The following is a 15,340-nucleotide window of genomic DNA, read 5'->3' as shown; positions in this document are numbered from 1 at the left end:
TGAAAAGAGCAACGACCGACAGTTAATTCTTCAACGCTTCGGCCGGAGTCCGGCCTTCGTCACCAAGGTTTTGTTTTCTTCTCAGTTATATATATATATATATATGTATACATATATATATATATATATATATATATATATATATATATATATATATATATATATATATATATATACAACGGGCATGGTGGCGGGAGGCCGAAGGCGTGGGTATAAAACTGAGAAGAAAAAAACCCTTAGTGAAAACAGCAACAACGGACGATTTAATCTTCGACGTTTCGGCCGGAGTTTCCTGACGCTTCTGACGAAGGCCGGACTCCGGCCGAAACGTCGAAGATTAAATCGTCCGTTGTTGCTGTTTTCACTAAGGGTTTTTTTCTTCTCAGTTTTATATATATATATATATATATATATATATATATATATATATATATATATATATATATATATATATATATGCAACTGAGAAGAAAAGAAAACTCTTAGTGACGAATGCCGGACTCCGGCCGAAACTTCGACGACGGTCATGTTATCTGACATATATATATATCAGATCACATTTTACAATTGCGAAGCAATTTAATATCGCAACAATTTTACCTCTAATTATCTTTTTTTTTAAAATTCCTAGTCTATTGTTTTACCAACGTGTGTCAAAGAAATTGCAAAAAAAAATTGCACTTTAACTTGCAAAAAAATAGTTTGCATTCCAACCTATACATAAAACAACACATATAATACTGAACATAAAGGACCCCTCCTAGCAAGTCGAAATTTTGCGATGCACGGTATTACGGATTCTAAGCTCCCAGCACTACGGTGTTCTCCCTTTTTAGACACTTGGCGCTTGCAGTATGTCGCCTAGCTTTTATTTTATTTTTATTTTTTTGGAGCAATAATGTTTTTACGCATTAGGGAATCAAAGTAACGTTTCTTAATAAATGGGGTTGGAGAAGTGACGGGCGTCTTTAACGAACCGTAAGCAGCAAAGTTGCGACATTTACATATCGAACACTGGAGGCAACAAGGGCATTGTATACGTATGTCTAGATGCATTGCGCTTTAGTAACAGTGACTCGCGATCGCTCTGCTCCGAGAATCGCATTTTTTTTTCTATTATTCTCTAACACGGCCACAATCGTCATTCATCGGTTCGTATTTCATGACGCTCTTTTACGCGTTAGCGGTCGTGTGCGCCGCCATTGTTTTCTTCACGACGCACAATGATGCCGGAACCAAACGAAGCTTTGCAATGCTACCTTTGGAATTTTGGATCCGATGATACGCGGCTTTGGCTATAACGGATTTGGCAACACTATTTCGTGTATTTTGGAATAAGGCCCCGGACCAGACTTTACGATTATGGATCCAACCACTGTTATAAAATATACTATAATGTAATCAAATAAATAAATGAATAACCGAATGAATGAAGGAACACCAAGAGCACGAAACAATACCACTTGAGTGATTTCGCTCTTACGCGTAGATAATCGGGAAAGTCTGGCTTTAAGATAATGCCAAGGACACGTATTCCATATCAGGGTAAGGACACGTTGTTCATATCAGAAGAAAGCTATCCGGAATCGTCATTTTTCGCATCTTATAGACCCAACGAAAAAAAACATACAAATGCGTTCAATAAACATATGTGAACATAAAAAAAAGAGCAGATAAGAATGTAACCTGGTATAATCATTATATTATTTATTTATCCTCATTATATCTATTGATCAAATCATATATAAGATGTGTCCTCTTCTCCAGCGAAAGGTTAGGGTTATCTTGCTGCCGGCCTGTTCATAATAAGTTAATATGTAGCTTCGTTTCACCGAGCATATCGGGATCTTTTTCAATCATCGATTTCCGAGAAACGTGATGATAAACTTTTTAGGCAGTGTTCAAAAGGTTCTAGGACAAATCTTGCTTTAGTTTTTACACAACAAAACTGATAATAACTGTTTCATTCGATTATGTTGTAAAAAGACGGCTGTGCGCATTTAGTTGTTTATGTGTGTTCGTAGTTGTACTATCATTAAAGAAAATAATGTTATCCAAAATCCAGCTTATTTCTGAGAACTCGAACTTTCCAAGTTACACATTATTTTGATGTTAGAATTGCTTACGCGTGTTCTACACTGCAATTTCATAAACGGTAAAATGTCTGCCACCACCAGTGTATTCAAGAGAACTCCCAATTTGTAATTACACATTGCTTAGGTGCTATAAAAGTAGCATATACAAAGGGTATGTATAAATTGTCTCGATATAATTTGTCCTTAAAAAAAAAAGACGTTTACAATCCACTTACGCGTTGAGTGCAGCTCTTGAGGAGGAGGAGGGGAAGGTACGGTGAAGAGGGTAGGCCCTCCTCATTCGTACTCTCCCCTCCTCCTCTTCTTCTCGCCTCCCATTTAGGAAAAATTTCCTGCTAAATTCAGCGGGTAATTTTTCCCACTAAATTTAGCGGGGAATTTACCCATAATGCAACGCGCGGTGACGTCACGAGTGACGTCACTGATGTCATTCGTGACGTCACACGTGACGTCACGTGAGACGTCGTCTATGACGTAACTGCCGAGCCTCGCGACATCCCACGTGACGTCATCATGGGAAACGTCCCGTAATGCACCGCGCAGTTACGCCGACGCCTACGCCGCTCAATCCGGAGACGGGCGCCTAAGGTACGCTTACACCTGAGAAGCAATCCGCCGTTCCGCGGCGGCGGTGACGAGCCAGTTGTGTTTACATCTTCTTCCTTCGACCGGCGGCGGCGGCGCCGGCTGTGGCAGCTGTTCTCGTAAAATCCCGTCAGATATGACGAGAAGGCGCGAGAATTCCACCTTTACTGTTTCTTCCATGCACTGCTGCTCCCGGAAGAACGCGACTCGTGACGTAGGCAGTGTCGCGCTGCGTAAGATTGCCATTTCTATTCGGCGAAACGCCTCGTTCGGCTCGCCGCCGCATTTTCCGTTCAGCTTTTCGCCCCAGCGGCAAAAGCTGGGCGGATTCGCTAGCGAACCCGCAAGCGTAAACGTACCATAAAAAATGCGCTCCAATAAAAAAAAAAAAAAAAAAAAAAAAATTTTTATTGTTTTAAATTACAATCTATAAAACACAGGTGCATTGCGAATAGCTGCTGGCCTGTTCGAGCGTACTCAGTTTCAATGTTAGTTCATCTTATAGAACAGATATCGCGAATTCCGTATTTGTTTTTCGTGCACAGACTATGGCAGATGAGTATAATCAAACGACAAAAACGAATCTTTATCGCTATTTTTTTCCCCGTTTATCCGAATATATTGAAACAGCTTTTTTCAGACTGGATACTTTCGGTGCATTCAGACAACGTCTTCAATAGCACTCGTCGCGCTGCTTCCGTCATCCGAAACATATTTCCATTTTCTACGTGGGGACATCTCGTTTCAAAGGCTTGGGAATCAAGGAAGTCCTATTTACTTTTTCGACAAAAGAACGTACGGGCAAGCAGAAAAGTCTTCTTTTTGTCGTTTCGTCCCAGTGCACAAATCAGACCAGGAAGACACAAAAGGCCCTGGAACCTGTTTCGGTTAGTGAAGAAAACTGAATTATTTTATTAAAATATATTGCGTACAGTTAGAACAGGATGCGCATGTATACAGGGCACGACCGTAATGTCTAACATATTTGGCACGTCTTGCAAAATTAGCAGTACAAAAGTGCGTACCTGAAATTGGGCACGCAAGAAGATTTGTATATTTCTTACGGAGCTCAAGACAAAGATGATAAAACATTAAAAATAAATTTAAAAAAAAACGGCGACCGTGTATTTCCTATGCCTTATGCCTGATGTTTGTGATGTTTGTCGTCTGCCCACTGGTTTGCGAGCTTGCTCCCAAGTGGTCATTGTTCATACATTTTGTTAAAGGTATTAACTATCGGGATTTTCTTGCTTGTCGCTAGCCTCTTCCATTCGTTTTTAGCGTTTTTTTTTTTTTTTTTTTTTTTTGGCGTTCAGGAATCTACTTGGGAGCTAGCTCAGAAACCAATGTACAGACGACAAACAGGCTGGTATTGGCCGTAGGATATGCACGGCCTCCGATTTTATTTCTTTTTAATATTTCAGTACATCAAAATTGAGCTCTAGAAATATATTCCTAAGACGTTTTGCGAAACTGCGTTCGCGTGCTCAATTTTGGGTATGTACTTTTAGAATTCGAATTTTGTAGGGCATGTCAAATGTGTGTGTCGTTACGGCCGAACCCTGCGTATATTTGTAATGTTGGCGGGGCGATACTGCTTGGAAAAAAATGCATTCCTGTGTGAGAACGGCCTTGAAAACTGCCTTGAAAACCCATATTCGTGTGCGACAGCAAGTTTGATCAGTTTAATAGTATAGTTCCATATTCCAGGAAAAACAAAAATTGACGTTGAATGGTTGAGAAAACATAGTTTTTCTGTAAGGCTGGTCAAAATAAGACGCGCTGGAGAACGTCAGCCATCTGCGTTAAGTTCTTGTTCTGAGCTCTTCTATATCACGTTCTGCTTATTAAAAGGTACGGCAAAAAAGCCCAAGTACGCAACTGATCTCCTTACAACGCCTACTCCTTCCGCGGAATAAAGTACGTCTGTTATTGTAAGTGAATGTCAACAAACGCGAACGCGAACGCGGCATCTGAAGTCAGTTTCAACCGCGCCATCTCCGAATGCCTTTTGCTACCAATGCGGCAACGCTTTCGCTAAACGCTAAACGCGGTAGCCCCTAGCTTCGTTCGGAGAAAATTTATTATAATCTCTGGCTCACGTAGGGTGTTTTTTGTTTTGTTTTTTTTTTTGCACGCCAGTACGGGACAGTCAGGTGATAACAGGTCACATTAGGAGCTTCGTAGAATACTCTCCTTAATGTTTGTATTTAATGGGGGAGACCACGCTCAAGTGTCGACTTTTAAACCAACCGCTCAATATTAACGCCATTTTGAGGCTCTATGTATCTCGTTGCCAAAATGCACTGTATGACATTTCATCTCCATAGGACAATGTTTCGATAAGCTACAGGTGGAAGCGTACAGCTCTGGATGTAAGTCGCACCACTTGACAAGGAAGTCTATCGTAAATTGGTGTAGAATATTGAGCACTTCTAAGGTTCATCCTTAACGAGAACGTAGGAGGTACGGCTATCTAATGTTTACACTGAAATCTGCATTTTTAAGGCAGCCTTATATGTCCCATTACGCGAAAAGGTGCCGGCATTGTGCCCGAAAGATGGCCATAAAAATACGTCATCAAGCACGTGCCGCTCAAGGTCAAAGCAGATGTGCCTCAGATATAAAACACAAAGAAAAGCAGAGGAATGCAGATGCTTCGTCACGGAAGCCGTGAAGCCGGCAAGGGTGCCGCTGCTCAAGGTCAGAGCGGACGTACCTCAGAAATAAAACAGAAAGAAAAGCAGAGGAATGCAGATGCTTCGTCACGGAAGCCGTGAAGCCGGCGGGGGTGACGCTGCTCAAGGTCAGAACGGACGCGCCTCACAAATAAAATACAAAGGAAAGCAGAGGAACGCAGATGCTTCGTCACGGAAGCCGTGAAGCGGGCAAGGGTGCCGCTGCTCAAGGTCAGAGCGGACGTACCTCAGAAATAAACCACAAAGAAAAGCAGAGGGACGCAGGTGCTTCGTCACGGAACCCGTGAAGGCGGCGGGGTCGCCGCTGCTCAAGGTCAGAGCGGACGCGTCTCAGAAATAAAACACAAAGAAAAGCACAGCAACGCCAATGCTTTGTCACGGAATTCGTGAAGGCGGCGGGGGCGCCGCTGCTCAAGGTCAAAGCGGACGTCCCTCAGAAATAAAACAAAGAAAAGCAGAGGAATGCAGATGCTTCGTTACGGAAGCCGTGAAACCGGCAAGGGCGACGCTGCTCAAGGTCAGAGCGGACACGCCTGAGAAATAAAACACAAAGAAAAGCAGAGGGACGCAGGTGCTTCGTCACGGAACCCGTGAAGCCGGCGGGGGCGCCGCTGCTCAAGGTCAGAGCGGACGCGCCTCAGAAATAAAACACAAAGAAAAGCACAGCAACGCCGATGCTTCGGCACGGAATTCGTGAAGGCGGCGGGAGCGCCGCTGCTCAAGGTCAGAGCGGACATGCCTCAGAAATAAAACACAAAGAAAAGCACAGCAGCGCAGATGCTTCGTCACGGAACCCTTGAAGGGGGCGGGGGCACCGAGCCTTCGCAGTGGGGGAGCGTGATGAAACCACCGGTGAGCGTGTGCAAAAGGTTCGCTTTGGACTTCATCTGTGCTCGTTGTGTGCTTCGTGCGACGGACTGTGAGGCGACCGCGCGGGACTATAATGCTTTCGCATTCCTACACATCAGCAGTCTTAAAGGCCGACGACCAGACTCGAGATTCTGCAAGGCAGAAGATCCTCCTCACCATGACGGGGGAGGAAACAGGCAACGGTGAACAGCGTAGAAGGGGGAGAGGAGGAAGCGAGGGAAAAGTGGAAAGCGCGAACTGGTCGTCGGTCTTTAAGTGTCCTCCTGTAAATTATTTTCTACGCAAAATGTCAATTTGAAAAGCATTCCAGATTACGGGGCATTTTCTCCTCATTAAAACCATACTTTTTGGCAATAAGAACTTCATTTAAATTAGAAAATAGGTATCTAGCCGCATTAATAATTAAATTTGAGTTCATAAACATGCGCAGCGAAGAATAAAATTAGCAGTTCATTGAAATGATAGATTTCCTAAAACGCAAGTTGCTGCAGCAAAGTGAAACTGAAAAAAAAAAAAAAAAAAACTATTTGAAGTTTCCACACAACAACATTTGATTTTACTGGTGGTGCTGGCAACTAAAATACACCAAGAGCATAGGTGATGCTTTCTGCTTACACCCGATCTCCTGCCTGACTTTGCTGAGTGAGTCCAAGTTTAAAATGCTTTGTTCGAGTGTCATTTTGTTGTCGTCATCTGGACATTGATTGTGAAACGAGCGAGTAATTGGGTGCGCTCGGAATACACGAACCAACGTCAGCAATTATGGGCGTGACAAGCATCGTCGAAATACAAAGCAGACAAACCCACGTGACATTCTGAAAACGAATGTTGGTTTTCGTCAGTTTTCTGCTCAATCATGGCGGAGTTTTCGATTCTTGGCCGTATGCATATCCCCTTCTACGTGAAAGCTGGACTTCTACGGCGTTCTTTCTCGAATAGTGTTTACACTCGAACAAAGATGTATAATGTACTGAAATTGGGAAAGAAATGTTTTTACAGCGAGAGTATGCTCATCATTCCAGGGCGTACACCTGTGCGGAGCTACAATAGTTTGAAAATAGGAAACGTAGAAGTTTCACATTTCCAACACGTATGATTTTGCACCATCGGCTCACCGAAAATGCATTATTTCCCCGTAAATATTTCAGACATTGCGTTAAAATTTGGAGGAGCGTGCACTATTAATTGTAGAAGTCTTTCTTTTTCTAAAAAATTACAATTTTAAGGTAGTGCCCCCCCCCCCCCTTAATGCCGAATGTGTTTCATGGCCGCACCCGGCCATATTCGGTCATCACCCAGAAACGGAAGTCAACGGGACGACTGCCAGCCGAACACTAAACGCCCGCGCTCGTCTCCTCACTGATTGGACACGAGTGCCAGCCGAATCTCTTCCGCAAGTGTCTCCCTGTTACTTTAGGCAAAGGTTCACGGGTTCAGACATACAGCCGCGCTCTGCTCCGTGAAATAAGCGCACTCCGGTCTTCTACAAAAAAAAAAGGGGGGGGGGAGGGGGGAACGGCTGAGAAAAACATGTATATTTGTAAACACTTACGCTGCCCGTAAGGTGATGCACTGCGACAGCAGAGGTGTTACGTCGAAGCTGCTAAGGTGTCATTCTGGAGCAGGTGGACTGATTGAACGATAAAGGAGCGAGCGGACACCATAGAGTGCACGTTTAACCGAGTAACACGCCGGACGAAAATTCCTTAGCATTTTGAAACCAATGAGGTTGTATTACGTTAGAGAGCATTTCGTCAACCTATTAAACACTTTTATCGGACACAAACTAGTACTCCCTTGTGGTCCTTGAAGAACACTTAGAAAATCGCGCGCCCAAGTTTGAAATCCAGGGAACGACGAAACTGCATGTATACGCACGAAAAGTTCTTCGTCGCTAGTGGGGCTACCTGGACGTGTTATGCAATGTTATTGGACAAAAACTAACGTCGCCTCGTGGTCACAGAAGAACACTTGCAAAATCGCGCTCTCAAGTTTCAAGTGTATCGCTCCCTCTAATTTCACCCCCGTTGTTTCGCCGGCTTAACACCCACCTAGATTTATCGGTTTTATCACCCGAGAACCCTTCTGGCATAATTAGCGAAAGCGCTCCGTTTTTATTGTTACTATTATTAGCAGTCCCATGTTTACGTTTTTACTTGCCGACACAATATCACGTAACCTCTGAATGTCACGTGACGTCACAGTGTCATGTGACGTCATGGCATCACGAGACTCACTGTGTCACCTGACGTCATCAAGTCGCGTGGCATCACTGTGCAACGTGACTTAACATGACAACGCACGTCATGGTGTCAGCAGACACCAGGTAACAGGTGATGTGATGCGTGGAGTGACGTCAGAGTCGTGTCCAGCGGCGTGACGTCAATCTGGAATATTTTGGTGGAGTGCCGAGAATGGCCCTCGTCAATATGGAGCGCGGTCGACGGCGCGAAATCCGTGAAGTGTCCCACTAACTGCTCTCGCTGCAAAAAAAGAAAACGCGTTACGATAGGCGTGTTTAGTTCAGGGGCTGCTCCATTCGGCAGACTCTCGGACTTGAGCTTTTGAATAACGCTTTCCTCCTCCTCCTCTTCCTCTCGACGCTGTAGAGTGCTTACTTTTAAGAGAGGGAAAAACTGAAGCTGTAGAGAGGGTTACCAATTTAATGGTAGATGCCTCCTGAAGCTCATGGGTTCAAGTGCGCGTGACTTCAAGTGCGCGTGAGTTCGCGTGAGTTTGAGTTCACGGGCACTTGAACTCAAATTGGATTCAAGTGCGCGTGAGTTGCATTGTCACGGGTCAAGGAGAAAAGCGGGAGGAGAGGCGGAGACGCTTGCAGACGGTGAACGCTTTTGTGCACCTCCTCGCACCTCATATTGCAAACGGTCCATAAACCACGCGACCCCGACTAAGCCGTTAGAAGTACTCTGCAACCTAGGCACTCTTTTGTGTATGGAGCTCAGAGACCTTCGTATCTACTGACCCACTGCAGAAGATGTCATCCCGAAATAATCCTCCACGGAGCGCTGACGTGCTTACCGTGCACGACAGAAGGCGGCAAGGTCAGCCGTTGGCACGGAACATCCCATTTGTGCTCCCAGGTCTCCGAACGAGTGGGGGAGGCTCTCAAGAAAACGCTGAAGTCTTATCAAAGCAGAGGATTCCTCTTCAAATGCCGCGTGTGGGCATACCAGTAATAATCCCCGGCCGTCGACTTCTGCCGGTCCTTCACATTAAGGCCCTTAACCGCCAACACACACCATCAATCAGGAGCCCACCTCAGCCATTCCGGGCCGCTGTGCGCAGATGATAATATAGCAGACACGATCGACGCCGCTCGCGGGTGCGAAATCGGGTCCAGCGATTTCGGGGAAGCTGACACGGATACTATTTGTGCCATCCAGCCTACACATGTGTGCCCAGTTTCTCTAGGCTACCGCACCACATTCTGTGCGATGCCACGTATATATAGCAACGAAAAGGGAGGAAGTTTTGAGTTCAGGTTCCACCATTCGAAGAGCACGGCGAAAGAGTTGAAGTTCGCACCTCATTTCGGTATATAGTATGCCGTCTCCTTCCGCGCGATAAAGTCCGTTTGTTACGATTAGCGTCGTCACGGCAACGAAGCGTTTTCTTTCTGGGTGAAAAGAAAACGCAGCGGCTTAAACCGGCAACGGCAGACGACATTCTTTCGAATGCTGTCTGCTAAAACGAACGCAGCCGATACTACGCGATGCGATATGGAGCAAATCAAGTAGCGACAGGAGAGCGATCGTTACGGCGGCTTGTTATCTTTGTGGGTATGCCAGGCTATCACTGGCTGCACCAATCACGCACAGAAAAAATCAATCACTGCGTGTGATTGAACTAAGTCGGTGATTGCAAACGAGGAAAGGCAGTAGGCACTGTGACGATAAACTTTTCGCGATGTTTGGTTGGCACTATCCGAGCGCCTGCCGGGGCCGGACGTAAAGTGAAACTGACTATAGCTTAAGGTATAGTCATAATAAATAGCCACCTCGGTGGCTCCGAGGTGAGAGCGTTGGCCTACGGATCCCCTGTGGCGGGTTCGAATCCCGGCCGAGGTGCCCGCAATCTGACGGAAGCTTATTGCGGAGAAGACGCCGTGTAACCGAGCTTTCGGTTGCACGTCAAAAGATCCCCAGGTGGTCGAAATTATTCCTCAGTCCTCCGCTGGGGCGTGCCAGATGCCCGTCGTTGGTTTGGCACGTAAAACCCCCAAATTTTTTTTAGCCATAATAAATACGTACTTCTGAGAAGTAATGTTCCCCATGTGAGCAATGAATTTTAGGGAAGAAGTTTGGGGGCACAATTTGAATATACTGCGGATTGCTGGGCTGTCGGAAAAACATAATAAGATAAGAATACTTTATAGTCAATGATAAAGGTAAAAAGCAGCCAGAACGTTCAGAGGAATCATAACTATTGAAAAAATATTCAATGACCCAACTCGAATGTGACAAAATTATTGTGCCGTATCGATTTAATACGGACTCTTTTAAATACATTTTTCTTCTGTGTCGATCATTGGAAATAACTGCCTAACCACGGGTACTGTAATGAGTAAAAATGTATGTAGTTTTATTGATAAAATTTTTGTACTTAAGCGTGCTTGTATTTTTAAAATGGCTGTCAACCAGCTTTGGCCTTACAGCTGGGAGTGCGTAAGAAAACAAAAAAAAAACAGCGGGCGAAGTAGTTAAAAAAGACAATCTTAATATAACGTTCTTTAGTCACTTTCATTGACCATAATGAGAAAGAAATGTTATCGTAAGTTAATTTTCTTAGTTCTACGTGAGCTTGTTGGGAAAGTTAAATAAAAACAAAAGGAATAAACATAAATACGAACACAACAGCACCTCTTTCGAATTTCAACACAAATAGCTCTTCATGTTTCTTCAGTAAAAACGGGCCGGATAAACATAAATTCGTGTAGCGTACACTGCGTGCATTAGACCAAAAACGTTTACTATAAATGTGCACACACTACGTTCGTATTAAATAGTAGTAAAAGCAGGTTCTTGTGTATACACAGAGTGTCTTTTGAGCTCCATCACCCGCATTTTACGCTCGTAATCCCGTAACCAGCAGTAGCATAAAAAGCAAAACAAGAAGGGATGGTTTCCCCTTCCCACCGCCGTGCTCGAAGGCGAAACCTCGCCTAGAACGAATGAACTAAGCCCCTCGAAAAGGTAATTAGCTGAAACCAGACCCCCGGGCTCCTCATTAGGGATCAGAAGGATTTGGGGCCGTCGCCCACCAGGTGAAGTCGTCCACCATGGCTTGACAAATTGACGCCTACTCAAGCAGAGAGAATGGGGGCCAATGGACTCGGAACATTGCCAACTGCTCTTCCTATAGGTAAAATAAACTAGCAGGAAACTATATTGCGCTTTAGCCAAACATATAAAGTCCAGAATAAACTTCTCGCGTGCATAAGAAAAGATACCAGGTTTTGTTAATCGCGCTAGCTTTTAAAATCAATAAGGTTTATGGTTTAGTTGTTTATTTATCTATCTATCTTTAAAGGGCAAGCATCAAAAAGAGGGAGTGGCGCCACTCAAATAAACAAAAAGATACATTAAAAGAGCAAAAGCATAGAATAGATAACTGACACACATACACAAACACACACACACATATATATATATATATATATATTATATAGTTATTTAGGTAATTAAGAGCAATTAGCTATTCTTTCATTATTCGTTTAAGAGTCGAGGTGCGACCTAAAAGTTGTAGAGCGGATTGGAAACTCTGAAATGAGGTGTTTCCTGCATAATAATATATTTAGCGCGTTTAATTTTGTTAGCTTATCAAAAGGAAAAATGTTTACACTTCTCTGTAATGCCGAATTAGAGCGCCGCTCTTGAGGAGGAGGATGGAAGTTACGGATGGGAGGGAAGGGTACGGAGGGGAATTTGCCCTCAAATTGTAGGACATCCAACAAATTCTCCCGCTAAATCTAGCCCTCGCTAAATTTGGCGGGAAAATTTTGGTGCTGAAATTACCGGAAAAATTGCGCGCTAAATTTGGCAGAAAAATTTTCCCGTTAAATTTGGCGGGAAAAGATCCCCGCTAAAATTTGGCAGGAAATTTTCCCACTAAATTTAGCGCAAAAAATTGAAGGAATAATTTCCCCGCTAAGTCTAGCAGAAAAATCGCCCGCTTAGCGAAAAAATGTTCCGTCAAATTTAGCCGGAGCATGTTCGGTTAAATTTAGCGGGGAAATTTCCCCGCTAAATACAGCGGAAATATTTCCCGCTAAATCTAGCGGAAAAAAAAAAGGTAAATATAGCGGAACACTTTTCTGCTAAATTTTGCGGGGAAATTTTCACGCTAAATTTAGCGGAAATATTTTCCGCCAAATTTAGGCACCGTATGGCGTCAAGAGGGTGACGTCACGTGTGACGTCATTCTGGTAAATGTTCAATAATGCAACGGTCGGTTACGCCGACGGCGACGGCAACGCCACTCAAGCCGGCAACGGTTACCTGCGCACTAAAAAAAAAAGGGGGAAAAAATGCGTGAGAACTTGTTTGTGCGTCTCGCTTGCAGCGCTCTCAGACGTGCTCTGAAGGAACTGGCGCACTGTCCGAGACTGCGCACATTTCGGCAGCTGGTGTTCGCGCTTATCTTCGGGAACCACCCCAACACGAAGCCCTGTCACAGACAGGGAGCCAGTGATAAGGAGGTCTTCGTTCCTTCAGAGCACAGCTGAAAACGCTGCTGCAAGGGCGACGCGCGGGCGCGCTGTCATGTGGTCTTTTTTTTTTTAATTCCGCGGGCTTTCTTTCTAGGTTAATCAAAAGAAGCGCGCCAAATCTATTATCCGGGAAACTCCTTAATGGGGGGCTTTTCTTAATGCGCTCTACAACTGTTTAATTCACACCTCGGCTCTTAAACAAATAATGAAAAAAAAGTTGGGGCTCCCATCCACACTGTGAAGGTGGTTGGTCAGCGAAGCTATGGTATCACCTGCAACGATTGCCCACTGCACTATACGAAATGCCGCCGCCGGTCGCAGCACGCCGCCGATGGTCCTATTGCCGTTTCTTTTCCCTTTGCCGCCCCTAGTATTCAAGCTGTTCCTCGGGCGTCCTAACTATGCGTGGCCTATTCATCGCGGTGCTGCAGCAACAATGAAATCAGTTGCTATACTCCGTTTCATCTTACGTTTAAGCGCAGCGGATGTTACGAGTCATCGGAGCCAATCGGAGGCCGTGCGAGTGTCACGTGACCTTAGAGAGAGGAAACAGTGGTGCGCGGAAAGCGTATCACGGGCCACGTCCAGAGAACGGGATTGGCTAAGATAGCTCGTAGGCATTCACTGCGTCCGGACGTCAGGTGAAACGGGGTATAGGCGGGCTCTTCTTTTATATACGGAAGGCTAGTGACGTCAGTCCCCACGTCGCAAGCTGCCCAAGCCGGCAGCTTGGGCAACAGTAATCTTCATCGGAAACGTATGCGGTGAGCGCTACATGCTTTGCATTGTTTCTGGGAGCTCCTTATCCTTCATTATATAGTTAGGATGATTGTATCGTGCTTATTCTTTATTGAAACGAACGTTGCGCTGAATGTTGTGTGCGTGGTATTTGTACTTTTCGGTTCAATCTTCTGAAGTATTTTTTCCGTGAGAACGTCGACACGAAAACACACGCGGGGAGATGGAACGTTCTTATCATTTTTCGCAGGCGCCGTTATCATCCATTATGCGGTTTGCACTTCACACAAGGACTTGGAATGGCGCGAACCCCTTTCGAAGTAGCTGCCAACCTAATCTTTACCGGAACGCGTGGGAGGGTATTCCTATTGCTCACGCGCGCTTTATCATCCATCATGTGGTTTTGATGCTCGTTTCGCGGTTTCTTTCTGGTTGTCTTCATTGAAACGGATACTGAGCTGTATGCTGTGCGCCTGATTTCAAAGGAGATATGCTGTTTTCCCTTCAATTGTTCGCCGGAACGTTTTTGCTTACAACGCCAACGACAGGCAAATTTCATTGGCTGGTAGAGGTATACAGCTTACAGTATACAACCAAATAGCTAGGCGCACTAAAAAAAAAATATTTGCGCACTTTCCCAGGAAATTTTGTATCAACGTAAAGTTGGTTTCACTCTCGCAATACACTCCGCTTTTCTCTTTTTTTTTTTTTTTTGTAAAGGTTGGAGCAAGTTATTTAGGACACCCTGTATAAGTATATATATTATATGACCCGTAAGTCCGACCTTGGGAGCAGGAAAGAGATTGCTGTATCTGGCACAAACGAGTGGTTAGTAATAAAAAAGAACATTCGTGCGAGCATTTGCAATGCGAAATTTGTGTAAGCGGTCAGGCCAAGCCGCAGTACGCATAAACATAACGTTTTCTCCTAGGCATTTTTAGCATTCGCCAAAGGTTGGTCACCTGTGCCGGAAGTGCCGGGAGTCATTACAAAAAAGCCTTCTTTGTGAAATTGACTAAAAACACGGTTGATCCTTGACGATGAAATAAACATTCCGAGCAGTTTTAATACCGCATCGGAGGCGAAACTGGATGTCCCGCTACGGTGAGGTCATTCGGGTAGCAGAGGAAAAAAAAGGGGTGAAATGTTTTACTCATTGAGTCCTTGAAGCACCAGGCACGTCACCGAAAACTCGCGGTGACGATGTGCTCTCTTGTGGGGGAAAGGGCCACCTGATTTCTTTTTGCCAGCTTCCGTTTCGTAGTCTCTTTTTCACGAAAGAGCTGCTCTCTTTGTGATATGTAGAGTGGAAAAGATTAGGTTAACTTTTATGCGAGAATTTCGATCTTTAACTTTGCCCAGAAAGTGGGGTAAGTTCCATCTCTTTGTCGTATATTTTGCGAAAACGCTTCTGGCACATCGTTTTCTCGGGAATTCGGTAGACCACACGAGAGGTCGCTGTTGCACAGCATCGTAAAATACACAGTTTATGAGATATACATCCCTCGTAATAAGTGTAAGATTGGAACGTCTCATGGGTTGCGATAGATTTTCTCATATCGCTAACATCGTTGAATGCTGTCATCCGCTAAAATATATATGGCACGGCAGATGCAATCTTT

The sequence above is a fragment of the Ixodes scapularis genome, unplaced genomic scaffold, assembly GCF_016920785.2.
Source record: "Ixodes scapularis isolate PalLabHiFi unplaced genomic scaffold, ASM1692078v2 PGA_scaffold2__306_contigs__length_199485367, whole genome shotgun sequence".
In the NCBI taxonomy this organism is placed as follows: Eukaryota; Metazoa; Arthropoda; class Arachnida; order Ixodida; family Ixodidae; genus Ixodes; species Ixodes scapularis.
This window is presented reverse-complemented; position numbering follows the sequence as displayed.